This window comes from Lygodium microphyllum, chromosome 17, assembly GCF_053477565.2.
Source record: "Lygodium microphyllum isolate KBCC chromosome 17, Lygodium_microphyllum_v1.1.10, whole genome shotgun sequence".
Taxonomy (NCBI): domain Eukaryota; kingdom Viridiplantae; phylum Streptophyta; class Polypodiopsida; order Schizaeales; family Lygodiaceae; genus Lygodium; species Lygodium microphyllum.
In genome coordinates this window covers 21,515,725-21,522,698 of record NC_141151.1, presented here as the reverse complement: position 1 = coordinate 21,522,698, position 6,974 = coordinate 21,515,725, and positions in this window count along the sequence as shown.

Genomic DNA, 6,974 nt, shown 5'->3' with positions numbered 1-6,974 from the left:
CTGCATCATGGTCGTGCAGATCAACATCTTGCTCTTGTGATCCCTTGACCCACTATTTCAGGTCTTGCCAGAGGGTGGGATATTGCTTAAGCAGGTCTCCCAGACTTAACATCACAGGGGTGGTCACCAGCGTGGTAAGGAGGTCATTGGCTGCTCGTCTCTCTCCTAATCCAGCTTGTCCTGGCCAATGGCCGTGATTGATTTTCGGGCCTACAGCATCAAGACTTGGCCTAAGCGATACTATTTATGGTGCGGTCACATCCCCCGACTTTGGTCGAGGGGGTGAGACTGGAGTGTTTATGCTAGAGAGATCATCGATCTCGTCCTCCAGGATGGGCTTGGCGTCATTCAGGTGCTCTTGGGCCTCTTTCACCCATTCCTTCATTTTCTCTATGGCCTCTAGTTAGCACTTTGGATGCGGGTATTCCCCTATCTTAGCACTTCCCTTTTCGGTCGTCTTAGGGGCTAAAGTTTCTGCCTCTACATCAATGACCTTCTATCCAACAGGCAGAGTAGTAGGACTCTCAGTTTTCAATGCAACCTTAGCTTTACGCTTCTTCTTTCTCTGTCTACGGCTCTTCTTTCCTATCGATGCTCCATCGAGGTTGCTAGGCCGTGGCAGTGATATGCCGGCGTGCTTCGTTTGGGCACGAGTCATGACCCGCAATGGGATAGGTGTGGCCTCCCCATCGAGGTTCTTGACACCAAATAGCCCCAATGGGACAGATGTCTCGTTGGCTGAACTCGAAGATGGTTTTCGCTTTGGAAAGTCGACGAAGAGATGACTAATCCCACACTCAACACACCTTAGGTTAGCTTTGTCTCTATTCTGTTGCTCCCTCTCCGGGCAGTGTGATGAGATATGCCCTGGGTGACCACACATCTAACAGGTGATTGGATCCTTTGTCTGCCCCCCTTAGGCCTCTACCTCATCCTCTTCCTAATGCCATCACACTAATACTAGTTGATAGTCCATAAGAACTACGTTGCCTTCGTCATCGTGCGAGACGTAAGGATATACGTAAGTCTCTTCCTCAATCGGCTCTTCCACGTAGTGGATTGGATCGTCACTCGGTGGATGGGTTACGTAGGGGCCAGGCGGTCTAGGTATGCCTATAGGGTTTATGTCCACCCTAGGAACATCCAGCTTAATGTCGTTAGGTGCAGGAAGGGTCAATGGGGCTCCCCTTCTGAAGAATGGCTGTGGCCTATTCGCTGAGTAGGGTTGGCCGTATGGTTGCGAGTACGAAAGTCTTCTTGATAATCTACAATGTGCGACGTAGTGAACGAACCTACCACAATTAGCGCAAGGTCTTGACCTAGGGTCTCGACACTCGGCTGGCAAGTGGTTTCCGCCATAGTACACGCATTGGACATGTGGGTGCGTTGGTCGTCTCAACATGTCTATCTCCATCTTTACATCAGCCCAGTCCTGGTTTGTCTCGGTGACTTTCCCCTTATCTTGGGTGATTGGGCCTGATCGTTTGCTAGACGTTGAAGCTCTCTCTAAGATCTGCGAGTTGGTTTCCTCTAATTTTAAGCTCTTGGAGCTTCTCTCTTTCAGCTGGTTGTCAACTTTGATAGCTTCCTCAAAAACCCTAGCTAGCACATCTCACTGCAAGCTTGAGTTGCATACCAAGGCCTTACATAGTTCCTCATTTCGAATTCCACTAATGAACATAGTTAACACTGCTCTTTCGGTTGGTCATTCGCCCGTAGGGATTCTCTTGAAGAGACTCCTCACGTGGGTCACGTAATTGCGAATGTCCTCCTCCTTCTGTTTGACATTCATCAGTCGCACTAGCAGATTGTCGAAGTATCCAGGCTCGGCAAATCTCTTGATGAAGAGATTCTTGAGGCCATTGAAGTTGGCTCACTCTGCGGCATTTAAACTTGTATATCAAGTCCTACCCTTGTCACCTAAGTAGAGCTCGAATGCTTGGGAGCACTGAGTTAGGTCAGTGATTCCGTTGGCTTCGCAGACTTGTTTGAATTGCTCCACGAAACTGTATGGATCATTGTGGGGCTGGTACTTGTCGAGCTGCTTAGCAATGATTGGGATTTTGGACTGGCTCTTGGAGCCTTGGTTTGCTCCTAATCCTGCTAGTAGTGATGTTGCTAGTATTGCGGCACTTGCTCTGCTGGCTGCTGTGTTGTCTAGCAGTCGCTTCATGAGAAGCTCGCTCAGTGTTAAGTCTCCTTCTAGGGCTCTCTTGTGATCAGTTTGGTTTCTACCGACTAGGTTCTCAGCACTCGCTGTACCTCTCACAATTCTGTGCTTTACCTTTGGCTCCTAGCCTGCTGGTCTCTGTTGTACTCTACTATGCTTTGCAGTGCCTTGTGGCTAGCTTCCTCTCCTCTTCTAAGTCTACGATAATGGCATCTGCTGTCCTACCGCAGTGCTCATATCGGGCATGCACATCGTAGCTACTCACCAGATGCTAAATCGCCTCTGGAAAGACTCCTAAGTCTAGTTCCTTGTTCGGCCTGCGGTCTGGGTTTTCTTTTGCCATCCTCGTATTCTCGTGCTTCACCAAGCTATCGATTAGGTTGAGTAAGTTTGTCAAATCCACCTCCTTGGCGCCGCTTGCTTGGTTCTACTTCATGTGTCGATAGTTTGTCTATGTCCTTGGGGCCTTCTCCTATTGGTAGATTCCTTGAGTTGTTCATTTGAGTGAGTTCCTTGACTTATTAAATACAATTCTCAATTTATCTCCTCTTAGTGTGTGTTCCTTCTCGTGCACTTGTGCTCAATCAGGCTTTCCGTTTTCCTTAAGTGTACTTCAAGTGTGGAAATTCAAGGTGAGTGCGGCAAACAATATCTGAGTATCTCACGCACTCTCGCTTTATTTTGGGCCCGATTGGCTCGTCGATCAATTCTCTGGCCATCTTGATAGGGTTTGGGTTTTCTTGCCATGTTGCCTTGCTCGTTATTGGTCCGGTTAGGTTTTATGGCTCAGTGCGTTGTCTCTAGGACTCTAGGTCTCCTGATAGTCTACGCAAGCTGCTAAGCGGCTGCACCTTACGATTTTTCCTATTCCTTGCGCCAGAATCGAGTTCTGAGCGTTAGGAGAACTCGCAACAGGTGGTGCAGCTGAGCTCTAGCTAGGTCTTGTCAAATTTCTGAAAATTTTGGAAAGGTCCACACTCGGCCCAACTTGTCCGAATTGCAAGGGCCGAATGTCCGACTCGGCCCGTCCAAGAGCCAAAGGCCGAATGAGAAAGGGTTGAATGTAACTAGTCCGAACGTCTAATTCGATCAGTTCGAGTGTGCTTGTCCGAGGGCCGAGTGGCGGAGTGGGCCGAGGGCCGAGTTAGGTGGGCCGAGAGTTGAGTGGCTGAGTTCGGCTGGGCTAAATGTCACTTGTTCGAGTGGGGTCGAGCTGAGTCGGCAGAGCCGAGGGCCGAATTTCGAAGTTGGTCCGAATGGTCGATTCGGACGGGCCGAGTGGTAGGTGTCCAAGTTGAGTGGGCCGAGCCAGGTGGTTCGAGCAGTAGTGGTCCGAGGGTCGATTCAGATGGGCCGAGTAGGGTTTTGGGGCCGGGTCGGCCGAAAGACAAAGGGCTGAGGGCCGATTCTGGGACTTGGCCCAGAAGCCGACTGCTCGGACCGGCCGAGTTGCGCATGATGTGGCAGTGCCGAGGCGATTTTAATCAACACTGACGATTTAGCTAATCATTTCATGCACAACCTTCCAGATCACAACTAGGGTGCAAGGGGAAGTGATTGATATACTTGAAGCGATCGGTAGGCTCTCCACCGACAAGATCGAATCGATTCTCCGCGGGCTCTCTTCTTTCTCTCTCTCTCTCACTCACTCACTCACTGCAAGGGTTTCAAATGAGCTCTCCCTTGGCCTCTTGGCTCTTAAACCCCTTCTCGGGTAAGGTTTGGACGCTCCCAACCACTCACTTTCCGACATTAAGTATCCCAAGCAATCTTTTTGCCATTTTTTGCATGATTTGTGCCATGTTTTGCCTTGTTTTGCAACGGTAAACCCTACCCTTTTCTGATTCGATTTCCTAGTCCTACCCTACGCTAAATGCAACAAGAATCGAAAGAAAAAAACTGAAATGATTTCTCCATGTTTTCCAATCATCAAACAAACAAAATAACCCAAAATACTTACTTGCTTCGAAGATAAAAAAACCCAACTTCCTACCTATCTCAAGCTCCGGTTCGGGGATGAATCCCTTACTTCGATGCTCGATATGAGGCACACAAGTGCTCCAGCTTGAATCCATTGGTCCTAGCAATGGAACCAAAATGTGGGAGCTCATGCTCAACCGCCAAGACCCACGGACCGCTTATTGTTTCGAGCGTTCCAAGCGAGCTCTAATGGCTATCTCTTACCTAACCGATGCGCCGTCGATCCTACGAGTGTAATGAGCTTACCTTGATGCCGAAATGAGTTGCCTCCTCTCTCACACACGTCGGTAGCTCCACAATCCTGGATGCTAGCTCAAGCATCCTCAAGCCTCCTCTATCTCCAAGCTCCATCCACCATAGCCGCACGCGCAAGAAAAGAGAAGAGAAGAGAAGAGGAGATGGTGAAAAGCTTCACCCTCTTGATCCCTCACTCCCACACACTCACTCCTTCACACTCTCATACTCCCTCTCTCAAGAGCACACACAAGCAAGGAGGAGAGAAGAAGAAGATAACTATTGTTAGTCATGCACCAAAGAATGAGCTCTCATTCACTTTTTGGATTTTATATACAAAACTCTAAATTCCCATGGACACCCATCCCTTTTTTTTACATGACTGGCTGTTGTGGCAAGGTCCTTTCTTTATTTTCATCTTCTAGCCTTATGCCTCTAGCCTACATCCGTCTAATATTTTATATTTGGCGTAGGAGGGAGCCTAGCACTCTTTTACAAGAGTTTTTAGAACTTTTTGAGACGCCTTTCATTTAAAATTGTGCTTTTTGCCCCATCTTAGCTTTAGAGGCCGCCTACATGTCTTTGCTCTTTTTCCCTCTTTTATCTACTTTTTCCTTCCTTTTTTCGCCATCTTGACTTAGGTTAATATGCTCTCCAGTATAGTATATTGATCTAGCTCATTATCGAGTTGTACCTTTGGCTAGAGAATAATGCATGCACCATTTTGGCCTGCAATTGGATTTTTGGATCAAGAATATCAGCCAAGCTAATACCATCGTAAGTGTAGACCATCACTTTTTCCATTCCTAGCATGGCATATATGTCTCTCTTCGGTTGTCTTTCCACCTTGTTGGCTAGGCCCAATTTCTTCTCCACCAACTCAGGTGTCAACTCAATTTGTATTTGGTGGGTTTCCTCTCCTTTTCTCATGGTCACAGTGCTATAGTTCCTATTGAAGGTCCGAAGAAACTCTGTGCATTGGTTATAGTCCACCATCTGGCCAATTGCTTCCATGTACTTTTGCAAATTGCGTTGCTCCACAATCTTTTTTACTGCTTGCTCCTCCATGGCTATATCATCCAAGTTCAAGACATGCATAAACTTGAATTGAATAAAGGCCCTCATTTCAATTGAGAGGCCATACTTTGCCTGCTCTTCCTTTGAGAACGACAATTTGCTAGTATTTTCCTATCCTACCATAGTGGGTGCATGTCATTAAGCCATGCTCACGATTAGTTATCTTAAAATAATTTTTGCGAAAAGAAAAAGATTATGTGCTTATGGATGATTGAAATGCTTAGGTATAGAAAGAGAGTTTTCCTTCAAGCAATTCTATCAATTTTCTAAATTTTATGACACTTTTCCTCAATCACAAGTTGATTTTAATCATTATTTTCTTTTGGACATTGATTGAGGCTTTGTTTTTTCCTTGCATATTTCATTCACCTTACATGTTTGATTCATGTTTTGATTCATCTTACCCCCTCCCCCTTGGAATTGAGAAGAATCCTTCCTAGGATTAAGGATTGAGAGGTCAAGGGCATTTAGCTCGTGCTCGCAGTGCTTTACTTTCGCATGAGCCAAGCATATAAGTTTGTATTGTACTCCAAATTAGCATAGTGGTCCATGTCAAAAGCGCAGATGCCTACTTGAGTGATGTAGGTGAGAACATCCATTAGGAATTCACCAGATTCTATTCTGTTGGCAATGTGTAGCTCCTCCTCAGTTAGTAGAATTTGATCTAAATACGGATGGGTCATGATGTGCTCTTCCAGGGGTTAGTTACGAATGGTAGTCAATACCCTATAGGTGGTTAGAGCTACATAAGTGGGGTCATACTCTGAGGTTTCATTGCACGTCGTTGCTCAGTGTTGGTCATGATTTGGTAGCCCTCTTACTCCCATTGAATTCAAAGAGCATACCATTTCCTTAAAAAAGAGGAGTCGTTATCAGCAAGCTACTTCAACTCCTCAATTTCTTGGTCAGGAGTAAGGATTGTGTTTTTTTCATAAGACGTAATGAGGCATTGTTTGCGTGCTTGGTCTTGGAAAATCTCAATGGCAATTAAATACTCAACTACTTGGGAAGCTTTAATGAATACGAATTAGGATTCTTCCCATGAGCAAGGCAACATATGTATCTCCATTGGTAAAGGCTTGTCTAAAAGACCTAGGTTTAGTTGATCATAGCTTTTAGCAAGTGTGGTAAATGTGGCGTCCAACCATCGAAGGCAAGCAAGCAAGTCATCCCTCGTATTCTCCGCTAAATTTGTGACCAAAGTGAGAATTGATCTTCACTCGTAAGAGGGTCTAAGGCTTATAGGTGGTTTTGGGGTTTGACTGAACTAGATAATTTGACAACTGATTGTTGCAGCTTTGGTTGCTCTCTTGAGGGTGTGGTTGGGCCTCTTGTGTGATGGGCTTGGTTAGAGTTGCAGGTGTTGCGCTACTAGATGCTTGTGAGGTCTTAGGAACACTAGTAGGACTATGTTGAGGTAGTTTGTGGTTTCACTCGATGGATCTATTTAGGCTCTACTAGCCTATGCCTTTGAGGCTCTATGGGTTTTGCAGCGTGAGTCATTTGTGGAAAT